Below are 15,000 nucleotides of genomic sequence, written 5' to 3' on the forward strand. Positions count from 1 at the left end.
CGCACAAAATTTCGTATAGTCGTAAAAGCCCCTTTCGTCACTCCTCTCTCTCTCCTTCTCTCTGCCCAACACCGATGCCCACAAACTACTGGCACCTCCTCTGGCACTCGGGCACTATTCAGCGCCCCCCTCCCCCCAAACCCCGCCCCATCGAGTGCCCTCCGTGCCAACCCAGTTCAGCAATGTCCCCCTACCTCAACCTCGACGACTGGCACTAGCCATACCCACTGTCCCCCCTACCCAATACCCTTCCCCTTGTCACTACTCACTCACATGCCCTCTTGGCACTATGAACAACTCACTTCCCTGCCCCCTCATGCCCAATCATGCCCCCTCCATACCCCTCCATACCCACCCATACCCGCTATACCCTTGCCCTCCCTTACCCCCTCTATACCAACTACATGACCTCTCCATACCCCTCCATGCCCACTCCATGCCCACCAACTCCCTTTTTTTAACCACACTCTAACTCCCACCCCCTCCCCTTCCACAATCCCCCCCTCTCACCCTCACCCTCCCCCCTTTTCCCCCCTCTCCCCCAATCCTTACAACGTCATGTTACTTATTGTACATCATCTGCATATTCATATACTTTAAGTACTCGCATGGATAGTGTTTTGACGTTACTCAAAGAACCTTATTTTCTTTCCTATTTTTTTTAGGTAACATGGTTCTCGTTGATGCCCGCATGGAGAGAATCGCCGCTTAAATGACGTCTAATATTGCGGTCCCAGTGCCAGGAGGTAGAAAATTTCAAGTGAACATCAGTATTCTCGTTATTTTGTTTTGTGTTTATTTCTGCTTCCATTTAAGGTTGGTCTTTTATTCACAAATTTGAGTTTTAAAATTGTCTGTCAGTCTGTCTGTCTGTCTGTTGCACTCTGACCTCAGGTAATTGACAAACTGACAAGATACACAAAGACACTCTTCAGCATAGATTTCTTATACTCATACGGACTCAAACCAGAAGTCGTAAACATACACATTAATAAATATACACAGACAGACACACACACACTATATATATATATATATATATATATATATATATATATATATATATATATATATATATATATATATATATATATATATATTCATATCTATCTATCTATCTATCTATCTATCTATCTATCTATCTATCTATCTATCTATCTATCTATCTATATATATATATATATAGATATATATATATATATATATATATATATATATATATATATATATATATATATATATATATATATATATATATATATATGTATTTATATACACACACACACACACACACACACACACACACACACATATATATATATATATATATATATATATATATATATATATATATATATATATATATATATATATATAATATATATATATATATATATATATATGCATATACAGGTAATGTTAGTCTGACAGAATCGACCACTGCATTCCAAGGTTATCAATAATTTCACGTAAATAATTACTTTCAAAATTAAGCAATCCCCATAAAAATGTATAGAAATAAATTTCCAAACCATACGACTGGAAGAGAAAAATCCTCTCAAGCAATGAACTGGATAAGAAAAAGAAAGAAAGAAAAAGAAAATACCCTTTAAAATAACTACGAAGGAAAACTGTCGATATTTCACTCAAGTGACCGTTTGGTAAGTCGTCTGCAAAGCGTAAAGGACTGTTTACGACCGGAGAAAATGCGCTAAGGCAGATACATCTTGAACTGAAGAGAGAGAGAGAGAGAGATAGAGATAAGATCAGTTTGCAGGCATGGAGACAGAACAGCGTAAACGGGATCGACAAAGATGCCAAAACATTACGATATTTCTCTCTCTCTCTCTCTCTCTCTCTCTCTCTCTCTCTCTCTCTCTCTCTCGCTCTTTCCGTGCCATTAAGCTCGATGTTTGGTACCTTCTTTTCGCAGTCCACTGCACAGAAGACTGAAGTGTCCCCTTCCTCTTAATTTTTGTTTTCCAATCTCATTTCAGGCGCCCTTTCCTCTGCATTGTTTTCATTAAGAAAATTACCCTTATAACTATATATTCAGATCAGCTGATTCTCTCTCTCTCTCTCTCTCTCTCTCTCTCTCTCTCTCTCTCTCTCGTCAGGCCAAATGACCAGAACACTGATCTAGCAAAGGTAGACAAGTTCAGTCCCTAAACCCGTGGAAGGACCAGAATAGGACCATTTCTTTAAATATCTGTTATGCCTCTATCGACCTAGAAATTGAGATGTGTATCTGGGGGTTAGTTGCGTTTTGTGGGCCGCTGATGGGGTGGAGAGTGGGAGAAGGAAGAAGAAAATAACAGGCGGAAGTGATTAGGAATTCGTAATTGATAAAACGGGAGGACCTCGATGAGGTAATCCACACTTCAGAAGATATTCTCCCTCTCTCATCGAAAGGTAATAATAATAATAATAATAATAATAATAATAATAATAATAATAATAATAATAATAATAATAATAAAATATAAAGTTCAAGCTCAACAATAATATGTACAACAATATGTGTGGCAATAATAATAATAATAATAATAATAATAATAATAATAATAATGCTCAACAATAATAGCCACTACAACAACAACAATAATAATAATAATAATAATAATAATAATAATAATAATAATAATAATAATAATAAACATCAGTTATGCACAACAATCATAACCACTACAACAACAACAACAAAAATAATAATAATAATAATAATAATAATAATAATAATAATAATAATAATAATAATAATAATAATAATAATAAAAACACGCTGATATTCCCATCAGCGAAAACGGACAATTTTTTTCACGTCTCCTTGTGCTGGGTGGCAGCAACTCGGCGCAAACGAGCTCAATGGAGCCTCATTGGTACTTTCTGGTAAAATGTCTGGGTTGCTGCAACCGACGAGAGGCGGTGATCTGTCTGCGCAGAGGACAACCCACATCCGGAGGGAGAAGCTTCTCTCTCTCTCTCTCTCTCTCTCTCTGTCTCTCTCTCTCTCTCTCTCTCTCTCTCTCTTCCTTCCTCTCCTCTACTCTCTCTCTCTCTCTTCACTTCCTATGTCGACAGAGTTCCGCCTGCCAATTGTTTCTTGTTTCTGTTTGGTGGCTTTTTTTTTTGTGTTGTGCGAGTTTGGTTGACGGTGTTGTTGTGGGGATGTGTATTGTTGTTTTGTGTGGTGTTGTAAAGTCTTTATGTATGTATGTATGTATGTATGTATATATGTGATATATATTTATGTGTATATACACACACACACACACACACACACACACATATATATATATATATATATATATATATAATATATATATATATATATATATATATATATACATATATACAATCATATTAAAATGGGATAAAACATCTGATTGACTCTGAAAATCCACAGCATGTTTTATAAATAAAATGACATATTTTCTTGCTCAAAAGACTATAAAAATAGTTTTAGAACAGAACAAATTCGTTAGAACACGCACAAAAAGAAACGGAATATTATTCCTCTAAAAAGTCACAAAAAATTTTATACATTTTTAACCTCACAAAAGTTTTAATTAATTTATTCTTTTGCGTGAATGACAATGATTCATAACTTTAAAAAAATAGTTGTTTTTATGAGACTTGTCTGAAAAATTAATGCAAAAACCAAGAACGAACTTAATTACTTTTGCAAAATGATCGGCAGAATTACTTTAAAAGGGAATGATTTATTTTAACATAACTATAACGACTTCAGAAATTCCCTGAAATATAAAAATAGATTATTTACTGAAGTAAAAAATGCGCTGAAGTTTCTTTGGCGCAATCTAGTTTTCTGTACATCCTATAATCAAGGCCACCGAAAACAGATCTATCTTTCGGTGGTCTCGGTATAATGCTGTATAAGCCGCGGCCCATGAAACTTTAATCACGGCCCGGTTGTGGCCTGTCTTATATAGTCGCCAGATGCATGATTATGGCTAAATTTAACCTTAAAATAAAATAAAAACTACTAAGGCTACAGGGCTGCAATTTGGTATGTTTGATGACTGGAGGGTGGATGATCAACATACCAATTTCCAGCCTAAAACTCAATGGCCCCAAGATCTGAGAACGGACAGAAAAAGTGCGGATGGACAGACAAAGCCGGCACAATAATTTTCTTTTACAGAAAACTAAAAATGGATTTTTTTGTGAAAAGGAAATAAAAACCTAATCCCCCCCAAAATAATTACTTTTACAAATATAGTGAATTTATTTGCTAAAATTCGTTAGGGTTAAATTTGATTTAGAGACAGTTTTAGTTAACGGAAGGATTCATTATTTCAGAAAAACGCTCACTATAAAAAATATAAAAATGTTACGAGTTCCACGTAACAAAGGCATTAGGCAAATACAGACGGATTGCAATGAACTAACTGTAATATTGCAGAGCAAATATGAAATGATAGAGAGAGAGAGAGAGAGAGAGAGAGAGAGAGAGAGGAGGCGGACGGGATAAAAAGAACAGTAATTCAGATCAATGGAAGGTCAAGAAGTGGATGGAATGAAATACAGGGAAGAGGAAAATATATTATACTTTGTATTTGATAGAGAGAGTTGCGTCATTAATTGCATGACATTTTGAAGAGGTCAGAAAATATTGGTTTAAAATAGATGAAGTGAAAAGCAACACACAATCTATCTATCTATCTATCTATATATATATATATATATATATATATACATATATATATATATATATATATATATATATATATATATATATATATATATTATATAATACGTTGTCTTATGCAATATATTCATTCAACAGTCCCAAAAAAAAAAAAAACAAATAAACCAGGGGTCACCTGTTCTGTATTGCACGAAATAGGAATTCCTTTTTTTTTTTGTACAAAACTCTGTCTACTGTAGAGACAAAAGTAAAAGTCGGATCCAGCCAATCGGTGCCAGAGATTAAAGTCCACCTATGTTGCAGGGAATCTCTTGCAATGTCCATCTGCAATATGAATTTTGATTACCAAATAAATCTGGAGAGAGAGAGAGAGAGAGACTACTACTGCATAGAATGACTCATTTATTTCCATTTTCGATATTTTTTAATTTTCAATTTTTTTGTCTAAGTTTTTTGTTATTGGAAGGGGGATTTTTTTAAATTTTCAATTCTTTTGTGTAATTTCTTTTTGGTGGGGAAGGTTTGTGATGGATAGATGAAGCCTATGTATGAGTTTTTATCAAAAAAAGGAATCTCTTATATAAATATTAAAAAAGGAATATCTTATATGAATATTATTGCGCTGAATTGTCAGAACGAATTGTTCTGGGTAGAGGGGAATTTCTACAATAGAAAATAAATATTTTCCAACTTTCTTTTGTACATGGTACTCTTTCAAATTCAACACAGTCTATTTGCATGTGATTTCCAATTCCTCTCTCTCTCTCTCTCTCTCTCTCTCTCTCTCTCTCTCTCTCTCATATGTGTGTATACATAAATAAATATATATACATATACATATATATATTATACAGATGTAGATTATAGATTATAGATATAGATATAGATATGTGTGTGTGTGGGCGTGTGCATAAAAATATTATCCACACATGCCAACATTGCCCCAGTCTCTCTCTCTCTCTCTCTCTCTCTCTCTCTCTTTCTCTCTCTCTCTCTGTTATTTAGGTATTTTATTCCATCTTCGAATGCAGGCATGAGAGAACTTGGGGTCAGTTTGTTCTAAATAAAAAAAGAAAAACACACAATCAAATCAAATGAAGAAAAGTTATCAAAAGACCCAGAAATAGACAATTCTACTCAAACAGCTTAACAAAAGTCAAAATCTATCTCTTCGTTGCTTTTATTGGAAATGGATGATTGAACCCAGGTAAATTTTTCACCGGAAACTGTCCCCGAGCCACATCAATTTGTGCCGCCGGTCAAAAAATCTGGTAACAAATTTTATATATGAAAACATTATATGCCGAAAATAATTTCGAGGGCTGATTTCTTGAAATTTATGTAAGTTAATCAGAGAGAGATTTCATAGTCTTCATGCGGCTGCGTTGTGTTACAGCCATCAGAATGCAGTTGGGGTATAAGGAATTGCTTCTTAGTTTTCTGTAAAGGAAAACTATTGTGCCGGCTTTGTCTGTCCGTCCGCATTTTATTCTGTCCGCACTTTTTTCTGTCCGCATTTTTTCTGTCCGCACTTTTTTCTGTCTGCACTTTTTCCTGTCCGCACTTTTTTTCGTCAACACTTTTTTCTGTTCGCCCTCATCTTAACAACTACTGAGGCTAGAGGGCTGCAAATAGCTATGTTGATCATCCACCCTCCGATCATCAAACATACCAAATTGCAGCCCTCTAGCCTCCTCAGTAGTTTTTATTTTATTTAAGGTTAGTTAGCCATAATCGTGGTGTTGGCAACTATATAGGAAAGGACACCACCGCGCTGTGGTTAAAGTTTCATGGACCGCGGCTCATACAGCATTATACCGAGAACACCGGAAGATAGATCTATTTTCGTTGGCCTTGATTATACGCTGTAGCGGCTGTACAGAAAACTCGATTGCGGCGAAGAAACTTGTTATACATAGGAGAGGATGATAATACTTGTTATCGTGGAATGCGAAACGCAAGATATAAGGAGGATGACTCAACTGTGTACTAACTCCAACATATGTTTGACATGACAGAAGATCATTTAGCATTCGTTATCATGAGAAACAGTAACCTCCCGAAAATACAGAAAAAAAATAAAAACAAAAAATAAATACATGAATGAATGAATGAATAGATAAACAAATAAATACACAAACAAATAGATAAACTTATCACTTAAATCTTGAAAACGAAAAATTTGAATAACTTTTCCAATCATTAACAAGTTAACAATGCGCATGAGTCTCTTCAGCGCAATCGAGTTTTCCGTACGGTGTATAATCAAGGCCGCCAAAAATAGATCTAGTTTTCGGTGGTCTCGGTATAATGCTGTATGAGCCGCGGCCCATGAAACTTTAACCACGACCCGGTGGTGGCCTGTCCTATATCATTGCCAGATGCATGGTTATGGAAAACTTCAACCTTAAATCAAATAAAAACTACTGAGGCTACAGGGCTGCAATTTGGTTTGATGATTGGATGGTGGATGATCAGCGTACCAATTTGCAGTCCTATTGCCTCAGTAGTTTTTAAGATCTGAGGGCGGAGAGTAAAAGTGCGGACTGACAGACAAAGCCGGCACAATAGTTTTCTTTTACAGAAAACTAAAAACCTGTTCATTTTATCTATCTACCTGCACTATCCCGGCTTATATAACTAAAAATCAAATTTATCATGATCTTTGTTTTAGTTACAAAGAAATCCCTCGTAAAAAAATTCCTGATAGATAACATCTCCTGTCAATTAACATAGTTTTATTCATGGGAGATGCACGACATATCAGCTGATCAATCAAACAAAAATGGTAATCAGTATTATGCAACAGAATCGGGTTGCGTAACTGATATGGTGTAATTTAATTTTACTTAAGCTTTCGGTGTCAAGTTGATTGTCTCACAATTAGTTATTAATGTGCTTCCATTTTCAAAAGGAAATTTTTTCTCTTTAGAAATTTTATCATCAAGAATATTAAAAGCATAAGGATGTATAATCTCACGAAGGTCATATATATACTTACTCATTTATCTCTCGTTTCAGTTCCTGTTTTTCACTTCCATCCGCCATTCATCATAATCATAATTCTCTCTCTCTCTCTCTCTCTCTCTCTCTCTACGTAAAACTCATATCCACACTATTCAGCATCATCCCAGTCTCTCTCTCTCTCTCTCTCTCTCTCTCTCTCTCTCTCTCTCTCTCTCTCTCTCTATGTAAAAAACCTATCCACACCATTCAGAATCATCCCAGTCTCTCTCTCTCTCTCTCTCTCTCTCTCTCTCTCTCTCTCTACGTAAAATCTTATCCACACTATTCAGCATCACCCCAGTCTCTCTCTCTCTCTCTCTCTCTCTATGTAAAAATCCTATCCACATGTTCAAGAATCATTCCTCTCTCTCTCTCTCTCTCTCTCTCTCTCTCTCTCTCTCTCTCTCTCTCATCCCAGTCTCTCTCTCTGTCTCTCTCCCTCTCTCTCTCTCTCTCTGTCTCTCTCCCTCTCTCTCTCTCTGTCTGTCTGTCTGTCTGTCTCTCTCTCTCTCTACGTAATAATCTTATCCACACTATTCAGCATCACCCCAGTCTCTCTCTCTCTCTCTCTCTCTCTCTCTCTCTCTCTCTCTCTCTCTCTCTCTCTCTCTCTCTCTCTCTGTCAGTTTAACGCTTCCCTCTCACCATCCTACATCATTCATCATCTCTTCACCGCCTCCAGAGCATTCACCACCTCTCTCTCTCTCTCTCTCTCTCTCTCTCTCTCTCTCTCTCTCTCTCTCTCTCCCCTCCTCCAGGTAAAAAGCTCCACCTAATTAACATACCTCACATAATTAAAAATATATAACAAACTCGAGTCATCATTTTTCTTTCTCTGTTACACCCCCTACGCCCCTTCTTCTGTCATTATCCACTCTTCCTCTTCCTCTTCCTCTTTTCCCCCCTTCCCTCTTTCCTCTTGCTATCTCGGGTGGAGACTCTTAATCATTTAAATTAGAAAGATGTTTCATTCTTAATTATTTTCACATCTTTTAACTTTCTCTGTTTCAACTTATTTTCTTGATTTGATCTTCTCTCCTTTTATTTTCAATCTTCCTTCATTTCTCTTTGCATATATTTCTTATATTCCTTTCTTACGCTTTCCTAAATACGATAAGTTTAAACAATTCAGTTATTTCATTAATCTGATCCATGACTTTAAATCCTACAAATACAAAATCATATATAAATATATATACATATATATATATATATATATATATATATATATATATATATATATATATATATATATATATATATATATATATATATGTATATATATATATATATATATATATATATATATATATATATATATATATATATATATATATATATATTTTTTTTTTTCCTCCTTCATAGTTTCCAAATTCTGCAGTTCCCTTCCTCTTACAAATTCAAATCTTATACATCTTTTTATTGTGTAGATGCTAACTGTTGCAGATTTAAATTATACATATTACATTTTCAGATCCAAATCTTCTACAAAGTCTGAGTCTATCTCATATCGTTTTATATATTTATAACTCCTTTTTTTTCTTCCCCTTTAGTATACATTACATTTCCCCTGGAAGAATTTCCTTATGTGTACTTCTATTCTTTACTTTTATTTAACGGTTAAAATCTTACATTAAATCCCCTTCGCTGATTTAACTCTTACTTTATGTAGACATAAATTCTCATTTCCTATTTCATAATTTCTATTCTCTTTGTAAATACTTAAATCATGTGTTTTCTCCTTTAAGAGATTTAATGTTTTTTTTACCATAAATCCGTTTTGTATCTCAATATTTAACACTACACTTAGAAATAAATCCTTTCTATTTCATAGTTTGCATTCTCTCTTTCCACTAAATCTTCTCTCCTTAATCCTTTTAGAGATTTAACGCTTTTCTTCATAAATTCGCTCTGTGGTCCAATTCTAATCCCTTTCCATTCATTGAAATCCCACCACACTCAGAAATAAATCCTTCTCTCCTATTTCATTGTTAACATTCTCTCTTTCCACTAAATCTTCTCTCAAAGATTTTTCCTCCTTTGAGAGATTTCATGTCTTTCATTATAAATTCGTTCTGTGGCCCAATTTTAATCCCTTTCCGTTCATTTAAATCCCACCACTCAGAAATAAATCCTTCTTTCTTATTTCATAGTTTACATCCTTTTCACAAGAATCTTCTCTCCTTTAAAGGATTTTTCTCCTTTGATGGATTAAATGTTTTTTTTATCATAAATCCGTTTTGTATACCAATATTAAATCCTTTCCAAACCATTTAAATCCGACCACGCTCAGAAATAAATCCTTCTTTCTTATTTCATTGTTTACACTCTCTCTTTTCACATAAATCTTCTCTCCATTTTTTCCTTTGAGGGATTAAATATTTTTTTATCATAAATCCGTTTTGTATACCAATATTAAATCCTTTCCCATTCATTTAAATCCGACCACACTCAGCAATAAATCCTTCTCTCTCATTTCAGTGTTTACAGTCTCTCTTTTCACATAAATCTTCTCTTCATTAAAGGATTTTTCTCCTTTGAGAGATTAAATGTTTTTTATCATAAACCCATTTTGTATACGAACATAAAATCCTTTCCCATTCATTTAAATCCGACCACACTCAATAATAAGTCCTTCTCTCATTTCAATGTTTACAGTCTCTCTTCTCCATAAATCTTCTCTCCACTAAAGGATTTTTCTCCTTTGAGAGATTAAATGTTTTTTATCATAAACCCATTTTGTATACGAACATAAAATCCTTTCCCATTCATTTAAATCCGACCACACTCAGCAATAAATCCTCCTCTCTCATTTCACTGTTTACAGTCTCTCTTCTCACATAAATCTTCCCTCCTTTAAAGAAATCTCGATTTTTTTTTTCGATAACCCTTTCATATACCTAAAGGCACCCACTTTTTTTATTTATTCATTTTTTTTTTGAGATTCATTTTTAGTTCCTCCCGTCCCCATCACCTGTTGCATTTCTTGCTGGCGTCGTCTTGGCACCTGTTCCCAAACACGCTGCCTGGCCTCGCTACCCCCCCTCCCCTCTCCCTCTCCTCCTCTCTCCCTCCATACCTCTCACTCCTACCCACCACCTCTAGCCAAGTGCCAACAGACTTGAAATTTAACTGCGAAATCTTCTTCGCTTTAAGTTCGTTGTAGCGAAGAAGAAGAAGAAGAAGAAGAAGAGGAGGAGGAGGAGGAGGAGGAGGAGGAGGAGGAGGAGGAGGAGGAGGAGGAGGAAGGTGGAAACATAAAGATAGGAGGAAGAGGAACGAGATTAAGTCGTGGAGAAAAATAATAAAACAAGTCAAGTCTTCAAGTTTGTTGTAGTGAAGAAGAAGAAGAAGAAGAAGAAGAAGAAGAAGAAGAAGAAGAAGAAGAAGAAGAAGAAGAAGAAGAAGGTGGAACATAAAGCTAGGAGGAAGAGGATGAGATTAAGTCGTGGAGAAAACTAATAATAAAAAAGTTAAGTCTACAAGTCTGATGTAGTGAACAAGACACAAAGGATGAAGAAGAAGAAGAAGAAGAAGAAGAAGAAGAAGAGGAAGAGGAAGAGGAGGAAGAAGGTGGAAACATAAAGATAGGAGGGAGAGGAACGAGATTAAGTCGTGGAGAAAAATATTAATAAAAAAAAGTCAAGTTTTCAAGTTTGTTGTAATGAACAAGACACAGAAGAAGAAGAAGACGGAAGCATAAAGACAATAGAAAGATAAATGAGATTAAGGTGAAGAGAAAATTAAAAAAAAAAAAAAAGTTAGGTGAATTCTTCATTGCCGTCTTTTTTATGTTATTTCCCAAGCATATTCGATTGTAACAAACTAATTATATCTTCTTTTGGTTGTTGGCAATTACAAAGAAACTTGACCAAGAATACCTTATCATGAGGTATCTAGATTGAAGGCCTCTATCTATAGATACATCTATCTATCTTTCTTTAACAATCCTATATATCTTAGATATCCTAAGTCTTATTCTAACACAGGTTACGATCTCTCTCTCTCTCTCTCTCTCTCTCTCTCTCTCGCAGAGGCATTAGATATCCTAAGTCTCATTCTAACACAGGTTACGATCTCTCTCTCTCTCTCTCTCTCTCTCTCTCTCGCAGAGGCATTAGATATCCTATAATCTAGCCCTCTTCAACACAAGCAAAGATGTCTCTTCCCTCATTCACTCCCTTCCTCTCTTTCTCTCTCTCTACGACAACAGGTCCTCAACGTCGTCGGTGTCCTCCTCCTCCTCCTCTTCTTCCTCCCACCTCCCCCCTCGCCTTTCCTCCACAGCCTCTGTCCCCCGCGCATGCGTTAATCCTCGGGGCGATTCGACAGGTGATATCGACGAGAGACCGCAACAGAAGAGGTTTGTTATTCGAGACCGGTCTTCCACTAACCAACGCTAACACGATCTGTCATTCTTTCCTTCGCTCGTTCCTCGATGCACGCAGATTACAGCGAGGACTGTAATGCAACCAAAACATTCCTAGCATTGCGCTGTGGCCTTTGTTTTTGCATTGCAGGTACTGCAATGTAGGCGATGCATTTTAAGGAATGCATTGAGTAGTTTCATTGTAGACATCAAATTGCAGGCATGGCAATGCATTGCCGCTATTGTATTGAAAACAATAAAATACAGCAAGTGTCTTGTACTCCGTGTTTCGTTCTATTGCCTGTTTGCCATGCGCTGTTTTACGGGAATCTGTCTGTCTGTCTATCTGTCTAAGGCTGTATTTTCGTCTGACGTCTACAGGCATCTGACAGCAAGACAGAAGTGTCTGTCCTAATCCCAGTCCCAGTGGTTCTTAACTGATTGATTGATTTATGGTTACTAAAGCTGGCGTCACAAGGTTCCTAACTACACCTATCGAGAGCCAATCGGTATGTCAAACCTGTTACTGTCAGTCATACCCTAGGGGGGGGTAACCCATACAAGTAATGAACAAACACATACCGTCTAATTTTACTGAACACATCAACAGTTCGGGAATGTTTTACTGTACATTACACGACACAAAAACCCTAACCAGATTACCACAGCAACGCCACATTCATAACTAGTATTCTGACACGTGTTTAACACAGTTATTCATTCATACAACGCATAATTATATAAATAGCCTTTTGAGTTACGAGGGGATACATAACGCAAGAGTAAAGAGGTTAGATTTGTATGAAGTCTACCTTTGCCAGGAAGAGCTAATTCAGTTTAACTAAAACAAGATAAATTATTTTGGACACATTGAGTGTGCAATGTATATATAACTGTATATATATATATATATATATATATATATATATATATATATATGTGTGTGTGTATATATATATATATATATATATATATATATATATATATATATATATATATATATATATATATATATATATATATATATATATAGTTATTCATGAAGCTACAAATGTCGTTTAATATCCAATGCACGCTACTTCGGGAATATCCCCGATGGGGAATTATCAGCGAAGGGGAATTATAAGTGATAAATGGATCGGTACAGTCCGGTCTCGATCCCTCGACACAGTACCTCCAACATATGTGTGTGTATATATATATCTATATGTATATGTGTGTATATATATACATATATAAATACAAACCCTATATATATATATATATATATATATATATATATATATATATATATATATATATCTATATATATATATATACATACATATATGTACATGCATTTCATAAGTAAACGAAACAACAATGAATGAGACTCTGGTAACGATATTCTTCCATAATTTTGCGAAACGTCTTAGAAATATCAACACCAAAACGTCAAATGACTCAAAACCTTCAATTCATTTTTATAAACATCAGGATACAGAGATCATTCTTCGTTAATAAAACACCCATCAAAAGAATTCTGCATTACAGTGACGACAAACAATTCATAATCATACAAAAAAAATAATCATCCAGTAATTAAAGACGAAATAATCACACGACGAAACGCGAATAAATAACTATATAAATAAGGCAGCCAGAACCGTTATTAGACCCCTATTAGTTCAGCCAAGAGGAAATGATAATAGTATCACACAGCGCGTTTCAACTCCACCCTCCCGAATGAAACACGACCGAAAGTTATGGAGGGAGGTCCGGAAATGTTTTCACCCTTTTACTAAAGGAGAGACGTAATATTTCACTCCCCGAAAATGAAGTTACGCTCCTTCAAGTGCTTCTTGTTACGTAGGGCGTTACATTGTTTCGTTTTTGGAGAGACACGATGACTGGGCAAAAGCGACGGGAATCTAATTGTGGGAGGTGGAAAAAGTTTAAGTGATGTTTTGGGTAGGGTTCGTTTATTTGGCGACGCCAGAACCATCTGTTGGCTAGGAATGTAAACGAGGAGAAAAACAATAAAAATAAAGCAATGGCTCGCAAAAGCGGAAAAAACAAACGAAATCATCAAAACAAACACACAAAAAAAATCGTAACAAAAAAGTGCAAACAAAAAGAATGATTAAAATCGTGAGAATGAACACCTCTTCCTAATTTGGAAGCCACCTAAGGTGTCTCAGAAATGACTAGTGGGTCTACCACCTCCAGAATATCTTGACGAAACTCTGGCCATATAATCCACATCCATGAATACTCAAACAGAAAATTTAAAGTTTTATTTTTTCTAGAAATGGACAGATATTGCAAAAATGTTTTTACGGTAAAAATCTCAGTCGCGCAGTCTCAAATATCGGTGGTCATTTCCCCATAATGCAACTTGGTTGAGTTTTTAATTACATAACCCCAAGGACAATATTTGTTCAAAGTATTACGAAGAAACGACAGTCTCATTAACCAAAACATACCAATTAAAATGAATATCATTAATAATTAATTACAAATTATGTAGTAACAATAATGCTAAGCCTCATTCATTCAATGCAACAATGAGTCTCCTATTTTTTATTAGATAGAGAAGATATCGAGACTTATCTCTTATGAACTAAAACAGAATAACATTGAATTCTATTGATTAATAAATACAACAGAAATGAGTTTCATTTCTTAATGATATCAAATACTGATACAGTAAGCCTCTTATCATCAATTATGTTAAAACAAAGGCTTGGTGTAGTGTTTAAAATAATTAATAGTTTATTCGTAAGCAAGTATTACAAAAGGAAGCTAAGCATTAATCTACACTTTCTGTCGAGTTTGACAAGAAATATTAAAAAATGAACTATAAACTCATTTGACTAATTTAATTTCTAAATCGCCTGTTAGAGGGCCATGATATTGACAACTGAAAGTCCCTTAGCAATTTTACCAAAAAATCTACACTACGAAATAAACA

At 35.1% G+C, this 15,000-nt stretch overlaps 1 protein-coding gene across 15 annotated transcripts in view; it reads right to left on the bottom strand.

The window, feature by feature from the left end:
* The window catches only part of LOC136844823 (nephrin-like), a 532,521-nt gene that overhangs the window by 488,270 nt on the left and 29,251 nt on the right, over positions 1–15,000 (bottom strand). For 11 of the 15 annotated variants that reach the window (XR_010854986.1, XR_010854989.1, XR_010854982.1 and 8 more), the window contains exon 1: positions 1–102. This exon is cut by the window's left edge and continues 10 nt beyond it. The exons of the other annotated variants lie outside the window; for them this stretch is intronic. The gene's annotated coding sequence lies outside the window, so the exon portion shown is untranslated. Of the gene's footprint in view, positions 103–15,000 lie in introns of those variants that run through there. 15 annotated transcript variants of the gene reach the window in all.

This window comes from Macrobrachium rosenbergii, chromosome 2, assembly GCF_040412425.1.
Source record: "Macrobrachium rosenbergii isolate ZJJX-2024 chromosome 2, ASM4041242v1, whole genome shotgun sequence".
NCBI lineage: Eukaryota > Metazoa > Arthropoda > Malacostraca > Decapoda > Palaemonidae > Macrobrachium > Macrobrachium rosenbergii.